This window comes from Rhinopithecus bieti, unplaced genomic scaffold, assembly GCF_001698545.2.
Source record: "Rhinopithecus bieti isolate Rb0 unplaced genomic scaffold, ASM169854v2 scaffold_7167, whole genome shotgun sequence".
Classification (NCBI taxonomy): domain Eukaryota; kingdom Metazoa; phylum Chordata; class Mammalia; order Primates; family Cercopithecidae; genus Rhinopithecus; species Rhinopithecus bieti.
Window position 1 is genome coordinate 1,041,401 of NW_016805471.1, and position 10,855 is coordinate 1,052,255.

Genomic DNA, 10,855 nt, shown 5'->3' on the forward strand with positions numbered 1-10,855 from the left:
AAAATGTGGCACATATACACCATGGAATACCATGCAGCCATAAAAAAGGAAGAGTTTGCATCCTTTGTAGGGACATGGATGCAGCTGGAAACCATCATTCTTAGCAAACTATCACAAGAAGAGAAAACCAAACACCACATGTTCTCACTCATAGGTGGGAACTGAACAATGCGATCACTTGGACTTGGGAAGGGGAACATCACAAACCGGGGCCTATCATGGGGAGGGGGGACGGGCGGAAGGATTGCATTGGGAGTTATACCTGATATAAATGACAAATTGATGGGTGCTGACGAGTTGATGGGTGCAGCACACCAACATGGCACAAGTATACATATGTAACAAACCTGCACGTTATGCCCATGTACCCTAGAACTTAAAGTATAATATTGAAAAAAAATAATAATAATAATAAAAAAGACACTCAGAAGTGGTTTTTAAAGAAGCAAGGTCAGCATGAGGCAGTGGATCTTACTTTAGCATGCATACAACTCATTTAAAAAAAAATTGTTAAAATTCAGATTCTTAGGTTTTGACTGTAGTAATTCGGGCTGACTTCCCGTCATGGACTATTAAATCTAAATTTTCAACTCTTACCTGAAATTGGATTGGTTTTTGAGGTATACTGTCTGCCTACTGCTGTAATATCTTTTTTTTTTCTTTTTTTTTTTGAGATAGTGTTTTGCTCTTGTTGCCCAGGCTCAAGTGCAATGGCACAATCTTGGCTCCTTGCAACCTCTGCCTCCCAGTTTCCAGTGATTCTCCTGCCTCAGCCTCCTGAGTAACTGGGGTTACAGGCATGTGCCACCACGCCTGGCTAATTTTGTATTTTTGGTATAGACAGGGTTTCACCATTTTGGTCAGGCTTGTCTCAAACTCCTGACCTCAGGTGATCCACCCGCTTCGGCCTTCGAAAGTGCTGAGATTACAGGCGTGAGGCACAGCACCCGGGCTGCTGTAATATCTTAACCAAAAGCAAGATATCAGATTATATAGAGCTAGGATCCCCAACCCACGGGCCATGGACAGGTACCAGCCCGTGGCCTGTTACGAACTGAGCAGCACAGCAGGAGGTGAGAGGCAGGCAAGTGAGTGAGGCTTCATCTGTATTTACAGCTGCTTTCCATCACTCACGTCATTGCCTGAATTCTACCTCCGGTCAGATCAGCAGAAGCATTAGATTCTCTTAGGAATGTGAACCCTATTATGAACTGTGCATGCTGAATTGTGTGCTCCTTAGGAGAATCTAATGCCTGATAATAGGTCACTGTTTCCAGTCTCCCCCAGATGGGACCATCTAGTTGCAGGCAAACAAGTTCAGGGCTTCCACTGATTCTACATTATGGTAAGTTGTATAGTTATTTCATTATATATTACAGTGTAATAATAATAGAAAGATTCAAGCGTGGTGGCTCAAACCTGTAATCCCAGCACTTTGGGAGGCCGAGGTGGGTGGATCACCAGGTCAGGAGATCAAGACATCCTGGCTACAGTGAAATCCCATCTATACTACAAAAAAAAAGAAAAAAAAAATACAAAATATTAGCCAGGCATGGTGACGGGTGCCTGTAGTCCCAGCTACTTGGGAGGCTGAGGCAGGAGAATGGCGTGAACCCAGGAGGCGGAGCTTGCAATGAACCGAGATCGCGCCACTGCACTCCAGCCTGGGCAACAAAGGATGACTGTGTCTCAAAAAAAAAAAAAATAATAATAATAATAATGGAAAGAACGTGCACAGTAAATGTAATGTGCTTGAATCATCCTGAAACAATCCCCCCACAGGTCTGTGAAAAAGTTGTCTTCCACGAAATAGGTTCCTGGTACCGGAAATGTTGAGGACCGTATGTCAGCTTTGCAGAAGTGATGCAATTGCTTGTTGGAATGAAGACATCTAATTGAAATATCTGGGGTATGGCCTTGCTCATCCTAATCCATATCTAAGAGTAGATCAGGATTCCCTGTCTAGTCCCAAGTAAGGATTAGAATGATCAAGGTAATTGTGACCGTGCCACAGTGACACTGAAAACATTTTATTTATTTATTAAGTCACACATTCAAAAATAGTTGTTGAGCACCCTAATATATAAAACAGCTGATACATTGTAATACGTGTAAATATATACCGCTTTACTTTAACACAAGCTTGTCTAACCCTTGGCCTGCAGGCCACATGTGGCCCAAGACAGTTTTGAATGTAGCCCAACAGAAATTCATAAACTTTCTTAAAACATGATGAGAGTTTTTTGTCTGAATTCTTTTTTTTTGTTTTTTTAGCTCATCAGCTATCGTTAGTGTTAGTGTATTTTATGTGTGGCCCAAGACAATTCTTCTTCTTCCAGTGTGGCCTGGAGAAGCCAAAAGATTGGACACCCCTGATTTAACTTTTAACCATGGTTTATAATTGTTGTCTCTTTTAGTGACTTTACTACCTCTGAACTGAAAGCTTTCTAAGAGTGGCATGTTAGTTTGCCTCTCTGCCTCCAGCCCTTAGCATGGGGAGTCCGTATACCTCTGTAGAGAATAAATGAGGTGTGACCCTGAGGTGGTTCCACTAAAGGGTTTTTGATAAATGAGAGTGGGTTGGGAAGTCCTCCAGATCAAATTTACCCTCATTTTATAGATTTTTTTTTTTTTGCCTGAGAAGTGGTTATTTAATAATCTCTATTATACAAGAAAATCTATCACCTATGAGCCAAGAGAAAGCTACATGGTTTTTTAAAAGGCTTTGTTTTTTAAAATGGAAAATTCGAGGTGATTGTGAACATGCCAAAGTGACACTGAAAACATTTTATTCATTTATTCAATCATGCATTCAAAAATAACTATCGAGCACCCTATTGTATAAAGCACCTGATATACTGTAATAAGTAGAAAGAATCTTTTATGCTTAAAACTTACAGCGTTGGGGGGAAAAACAGTCAAATAAGTAATTCATGAAACATTGGCATATCTAAAGTCGTTAGCACAGAACAGAGGCCTTGTGTTTGTGGAACAGCTAAGACTAATGTGTCATCCGTGGTTTATTTTATAGAGATGATTACTCATGTGTGTGCCATGCCAAAGGGAACTGACCATAATAATGACAAAATTTTTGTGTACTTATTTGTTTTCCCATTACAATGAAAGATGCTTGAGGTCTAGTAGTCTGTCTTCTTTGTTCATGTATTCTTTATCAAGTTCACTGCAATTCTCTGAACAATGGACCTTCAGTAAAAGACATTCACAAACTGACCCTTCCCGTCTTCTGCTGGATGTGCAAAAGATTAGTAAGACAGCAGATTCAATAAAGGTCACTGACTACATAGAGGGGCATTGATTAATTGAGAATTGACATATTATTTTTCCTTTACCTATTCTCATTTTTCCAACCATCCTGTGTGTTTTCAAACAGTCCATCGAAGTGTGGATGCCAGTGTACTTACCTTTTGTAATGAGCGTAATAAGACTCACTGGAAGCTTCTGCATAGTATTTTGGGAAATCTCTATTTTGCAATTTTGAATGTTTCTGAAATTTAAATTTCTAATCAGTTCCTTTTTCTGTGTTCTGCTGAGAAATGCGTAGGTTCAAAGATTTATTCAAGCATCTCATATACAAAGTAAGTTCTGAAGCTGAGGGAAAAACATGCTTGAAGGGGGTCTCAGTAGGGTGACCCTCCAACTCTTCTCAATAATAAAACTGTAATCTACTGAGATGGTTACGGAACCTGCCCTTCTTTCAGCTGTTCCAGTTTTATCCTCACCTGCTGACTTTCTGTAAATTCCATTGAGTCTGACTCTGCAACTAGATTATAAGCCTCTTCGAGCTATATTCACTTTATCATGTTTCCTTAAGAGGGAAAAGTATTTGAGAAAGTTCTATTTACTTTTTGACCTAGGATTATGAGTTGATTATGTAATTACTCAAAATGTTTAAAGCCTAAAGTTAGATAACAAATTAAAGTTGCCTTTAATTTCTGACACTCTTTAATAGAGTGTCAGAAAAGTTAAGAGAAAAGAGTACAGTAAAAATGTGAATATTCAGATTATATTTGAGTTTACTCAGCATGTTATAATGGAGAGCTCATAGACCTAGGGGACTGAGAGGCTGACATGTATACCCTGGCTTGTCTATTGACCTTTGTAGCTACATTTAAATCCTGAAAGCCTCAATATTCTCATCAATAGAAAGGGGATATTGAATCTACCTATTTCCCAAATTGTTGTTATAATGGAATAAAATAATTTATGCAAATCACTTAGCAGAGTGCCTGACTCTTGGCAAACATTAAATAACTCTTAGTTTCTTTCTAATTCTTCCTATTGTCCTTGCATACACAGTTCAACCACGACAGACTCTAGCAGAGAACAGTAACTGGTTATCAGTTAACCATTTAGTTGGAATAACTAAGGCTTAAAAATAACTTGCTTCCCCTCTATCCTCTTTTTTCTTGTATGTCTTTTTAAAAAATATTTCCTACTCTGTAGCATGAGCAGCTGCTGAAAGCACTGAGCTAAGATAGAATCACTCTTTCTTTTCACACACTAAATCTAAAAGACAAAGTGAAGCAAAATACTGAATCTAACCTCCCACTTAAAAAAATTCTCAGAGGCTTACCCTCACAAACAAGCTACAAGGATTTCAAAGTAGGACTCAATCAGTAAGCAGTGATAGCTCAGCAATTAGTTATTATATGAATGTCTCTAACATAGACTTATTTCTAGTCTATATACAACCTCACTTATAGTGAAAACAAATCAATGAGAAGTTATATCCTGCTTCAAGTGAATCCTCATGGACTATAATTCCTTTATTATTTGCAGCAGATTGTTTTTTCTGCCTGTGGAAAAGCATCCTAATGCAAAAAAAAAAAGACATTAAATAATATTTTCAGCATTCGTTTAAGGTCCTATGATGTACAAGATACTTTGCTAGTAACTGTAGGGGATAAAAAGATTCAGACAAATTATAATTTCATGATGATTACAACATCATAACAGATATAGTAACTATAAATAACTTCAGTAGCGACAGGGTTTCACCGTGTGGCCTGGCTGGTCTTGAACTCCTGGCCTCAAGTGACTTGCCCGCTTTGGCCACCCAAAGTGCTGGGATTACAGGTGTGAGCCAACGTGCCTGGCCCTCAAGTGACATTTTCTTAAACCAGATCTAATTTATTGGAATGTACTAAGGATATAGAAGAATGATATAATCGTTAAAATTTTTTAATCAACAGATACAAATACCCTGTATTAAAAATGACTGCTGTAAATGATCATAAATAATGCTGAAAAATCTTCAACAGGAGCAGTCAACTCATCAGTAATACATTGATGTAAAAAGTGATCAATCCTGCAGTATAATCAATTAAAACCATTCATTGCCAAGGACCTTATCGTAACTTACTGTCTTTCATTAGTACGAGTTATATAACTCTTACTTTACATACATGTTTTTAAAGTAAACTTTTCTAAGCTGGCTTTATTAAAAAGTAACTATAGACTAAGTTTATATCCTAAATAAGTAAACTTTTTTTTTGCTATAAATATTGTATAGTTTGCACTCAGGTTGACTATGCGGTTAGTAATTTTGTGGGAAAATGAACACATCTAAAAAGGATACACTTAAAGAGACACATTGTGGATCACTTTTTCCTGGTTTGCATAGGACTAGGGATTAATGATTGACATTAGAAAGTCAAATTTTGTATCACCTTGCAGAAAACACTTCTCCAGTGAGTAAGGAAACAAAATGGAAACCTATTTCTGAAATCTGAAACTGCTACAAGTTTGGTGTTCAATGACAAACCAAGATTAGGTGAATAAGTCTTTAAAAACAGTCCCTTTAATATACTGATTTCCTTCCCTTTGGATAAATACCCAGTAATATGATTGCTGAATCATCTGGTTTTCTATTTTTAGGTTTTGAAGAACCTCCATGCTGTTTTCCATAATGGTTACCAACAGTGTATAAGAGTTCCCTTTTCTCCACATCCTCACTAGCATTTGCTACTTTCGTCTTTTTGGTAATTGCCATTTTAATGGGGATGAGATAATATCTCATTACATTTGATTTTCATTTCTCTGAGGATTAGCGATATTGAACATTTCTTCATATATTTCTTGGCCACTGTATGTCTCCTTTTGAGAAATGTCTACTCAGAGTTTTAAAATCAAATTATTACATTTTTTCTGTTGAATTGTTTGTGTTTCTTTTATATTCTGGATATTAACTGCTGGTCAGATGAATAGTTTTCGTGTATTTTCTTCAGTACTACAACTTGTCTCTTTACTCTGTTGATTGTTTCTTTTTTATTTTTATTTTTACTTTAAGTTCTGGGATACACACGCAGAATATGCAGATTTGTTACATAGGTATACATGTGCCATGGTGGTTTGCTGCACCTGTCAACCCATCATCTAGGTTTTAAGCCCCGCATGAATTAGGAATTTGTCCTAATACTCTCCCTCCTATTGCCCTCTACCCCATGACAGGTCCCAGTGTGTGATGTTCCCCTCCCTGTGTCCATGTGTTTTCATTGGTCAGCTTCCACTTATGAGTTTCTTTTGCTGTGCAGACACTTTTTCGTTTGATACAATCTCAGTGATCTATGTTTGCTTTCATTATCTGTGCTTTTGAAGTGTTCCATATAAAATCTTTGCCCAGTCCAATGTCCTGAAGTGTTTCAAGGAAAAGAAATTCATATATTGAAGAGATAATCTGCACCCCCATGTTTACTGTGGCACTATTTATAATAGCCAAGATATGGAATCATCTGAATGTCCATGAACAGATGAATGGATAAAGAAAATTTGGTAAATAGATGTACATGCACAATTGAATATTATTTAAACATAAAAAGGAATGAAATCTTGTCTTATGGCCTGCTCCCTAGAGCCAAGCTACCATAAAGCTGTTCTTTTACCCCCATCCCAGTTGCTGGTGCATTCTTCCCTCAGGGTCAAGCTGAAGTGGTGGCCTGCCGTCAGGGACCTGGAGCCTTTTAAATGTGGGGACACTCATGATCTGGTGCCACAGCTGAAGCATCAACCCATTTCCCAGGGACCTCAAGCCACTGGCATACTGGAGCAGTAACACCCTGCCCTGTGCAATAGGTAAGGCAGCAGCGTGTACCCTACAAATATGAGCCTCTGGCCCAATGAAGCAGCTGTACCTCTAAGCATCATAGCTGATGCCACACCCTGAGCCCAGTGATCTAGAGGCTGTGCTGACCCATGTAGCTATACTTTTCTGGGGCTAAACAGACACAGTGCCTTTAGTCTCAGGGAATCAGAGCCTTGGCTGAGCTGTGGTTATGCACCTTCCAGGTCAAAAAGCCCACAGTGCCCTCCATACCTGGAACTGTACTAGATTCCTACAGTCTGAGCTGCCAAGACATCCCACCTCTTCTAGAAGTGGAGGCATCACTGTACTGCTCCCTGTCCCCTGGGGCCTAAATCTTATCAGGAACTTACATCCTTTCTGCTATACCTGGCCTTATAAAGTCTGAGATACTCCTATGTCCTACCATTTCCAGTTCCAGAGTCACCACCTCATGGTACCTTATGGAGCCCACCTGTGAGTGTGCCCTGTTTGTTCTGGGTTCTGAATTGCAGCTGTGCCTAACTCTCTGGGGCCTGAGCCTTTGTAGCACTTCTTTTTTGTTGTTGTTGTTCAGATCCATGCTGGTACCTCCCAGGGTCAGAACCATAGCTACATCCAACCTCCTGGGATGAAGCATGTGCCTCAGAGAAACAGGCCTCAGCTTAGGGGGAGAATTGCATTCTCTTGTGCTTTGGAGAGCGAGCCTATGGCCTCAAGTTCTGGGAACTGCAGTATTTTGACAAAACCTTTAGCCCAGGAACCCAGTTCCACAGCTGCTCCAAGCACATGTGTCCTATATTCCAGTGCTACTGTATTATATACTGCATTATATTATAGTGCTGCACTATATTCCAGTGCTGCTTGAAAGCCATGTCAGACCCAATTTCAAGGAAAATGCCCAGCTAAGACTCCCCACTATGAGAAAAACAAGAATAAGAGGATCCCTAAAGCCTCTGCCCTTAATAACCTATGCAGCCACTATTACTGAAACAGATTCCTATAGTATAGGCCATGTAAGCACCTCCAGTCATCACAAACAAACATTGATCACAGCTGATGAAACTGAATGTAGATTACACCACTGTGTCCACAAGGAGAGTTGCTTGCAAGCTGTTCAACCTGTATGTGAAAGTCTCCCCTATGAAAGCTGCTCTGTAAAGTTTAGAAGAAGTGACTGCACTGTTTGATGCACAGACATCAATGCAGGGACACAAGAAACATGAAAAGGCAAGGAAATATGACTCCATGAAAGGAACACAATAATTCTCCAATAACTGACCCCACAGAAACAAAAATTTACAAATTGCCTAAAAAGGCATTCAAAATAATGATCTTAAATAAATTTAATGAGATACCAGATAATAGAAATAAATGATTTAATGAAATCAGGAAAACAATGATCTGAATGAGAAATTCAAATAAGAGCTATATAAAAGAACCAGACAGAATTCTTGGAGCTAAATAATTCAATCGATGAAATAAAAAAAAAATCTATATCTATATCTATATCTATATATATGGTGGAGGTTTAACAGCAGACAAGATAAACAAGGAAGAATTTTTGAACTGCAGTATAGGTCTCTTGACATGACTCAAAGGAAAATTAAAAGAGATAAGAAAAAAACCTGCAGACCAGATGACACACCTTTCAGTGAATAAATATTTGATTATTGGAGTCCCCAAAGACATAAGAGAAAGACAAACGAACAGAAAGTCTATTTAATGAAATAATTTCTGAAAATATTCCAAGTCTGGGAAGAGATATGGACATCCAGATCCATGAAGCTCAAGGATTTCCAAAAATATTCAACCCAAAGAGATTCCTTCTGAGGCACATTAAAGCAAAACTGTTGAAAATCAAAGATAAAGAGAGAATTTTAAAAGCAGTTAGAGAAAAACATCAAGCCACGTATAAGAGAATCTCTGTTAGACTATCAGCAGAGTTCTCAGGAGAAATCTTGCAGTCTAGAAGAGAATGGAATTATATTGTCAAAGTGCTGAAAGTAAAAAAATAAATCTATCAGCCAAGAATAGTGTACCTAGCAAAGCTGTCTTTCAGAAATAAAGAAGAAATACTTCTTTGACAGACAAGCATAAGCCAAGAGAATTTATTAAAACTAGAGCTGCCTTACTAGAAATGCTTGAGGAAGTTCTTCAAGGAGAAACCAAAGGATGATCATTACTGTCATTAATACATATGAAAATATAAAACTCACTGCTAGAGGCAAATACATACTCAAATCCTTAGTGTTCCAACACTTTAATGGTGTTGTGTAAGTCATACATATCTCTAGTATTAAGGTTAAAAGTCAAAATCATCAAACATAACTAAAACTGTAATAAGTGTTACAAAGTACACAATATAAAAAGATGTAAATTGTGACATCAAAAATTTAAATGGGATAAAAGTCTCGAGTTTTTGTATATAACAGGAATAGTAGACTCCAAGATGCTTTTATCAGCCTCATAGTGACCACAAAAAAAAAAAAAAAAAAAAAAACTGCATCAGATACAATAATGATAAAGACAAAAGAAACAAAGGTTAGCACTACAGAAAATTATCAAATTATAAAGGTAGATGACAAGAGAGAAATAAAGGAACAAAGAAACTACAAAAGAAGCAGAGAACAAGTAGCAAAATGGCAGTAGCAAGTCCCTACGTATCAGTAACAACCTTGAATGTAAATTGATCACATTCAACCAATCTGTGTAATTTGATTGGATAATTTGCTCCATTTACATTCAACACAGAGTGGCTGAATAGTTAAAAATCAATAGCCAACTATATGCTGCCTAATAGAGACCCACTCAAGCTTTAAGGATATACACAGGCGGAAAGTGAAGGGATGGAAGAAAATATTAGATGCAAATTGTAATCAAAGAAAGCAGTCATGGCTATACTTATAAAATAGCCTTCAAGGCAAAAAGTAACATATCAGACAAAGAAGATTGTGACTGAACGACATGGATCAGTTTATCAAGAAGATCTAATTGTTGTAAATACATATATACACAACATTGGACCACCTAAATACATAAAGTATTAATGAATATGGGGGGAAATAGATAGCAGTACAATAATAGGATGATGCTTCAGTACCCCACTTTCAACAATGGATATATTAACCAGAGAATTAATTAGCAAATGCTGGACTTAGATTGTACTTTTGACCAAATGGACTTAGCATACATATACAGACCTTTACATCCAGCAGCAGCAGGAAAATAGACATTTTTTTCCAGAATACATGAAACAATGATAGGTGATAAAACTTTTTCTTTTTAATTATTTCTTATTTATTCAACATTTATTTATAGTAATATGGACTCGTGTATATTTATTTTATGCTTTGGGTTATAATCCAATGCTACTTAGTTTTTGTTTTCTTCTTTTTTTATTATTATACTTTACGTTCTAGAGTGCATGGGCACAACGTGCAGGTTTGTTACGTATGTATACATGTGCCATGTTGGTGTGCTGCACCCATTAACTCGTCATTTACATTAGCTATATCTCCTAATGCTGTCCCTCCCCCCTCCCCCCACCCTAAAACAGGCCCCGGTGTGTGATAGTCCCCTTCCTGTGTCCAAGTGTTCCACTGTTCAATTCCCACCTATTAGTGAGAACATGCAGTGTTTGGTTTTCTGTTCTTGCGATAGTTTGCTGAGAATGATGGTTTCCAGCTGCATCTGTGTCCCTACAAAGGACATGAACTCATCCTTTTTTATGGCTGCATAGAATTCCATGGTGTATATGTGCCACATTTTCTTAAT

General features: G+C 37.8%; 1 protein-coding gene across 10 annotated transcripts in view; it reads left to right on the forward strand.

Moving 5' to 3' along the window:
* COX7B2 (cytochrome c oxidase subunit 7B2) overlaps positions 1-10,855 on the forward strand; it is a 165,828-nt gene that overhangs the window by 89,062 nt on the left and 65,911 nt on the right. For 3 of the 10 annotated variants that reach the window (XR_001885740.1, XM_017872663.1, XM_017872664.1), the window contains one exon: positions 6,937-7,092. The exons of 6 other annotated variants lie outside the window; for them this stretch is intronic. The gene's annotated coding sequence lies outside the window, so the exon portion shown is untranslated. Of the gene's footprint in view, positions 1-6,913; positions 7,093-10,855 lie in introns of all 10 variants that reach the window. One more of the 10 variants, XM_017872665.1, reaches the window with a different exon arrangement.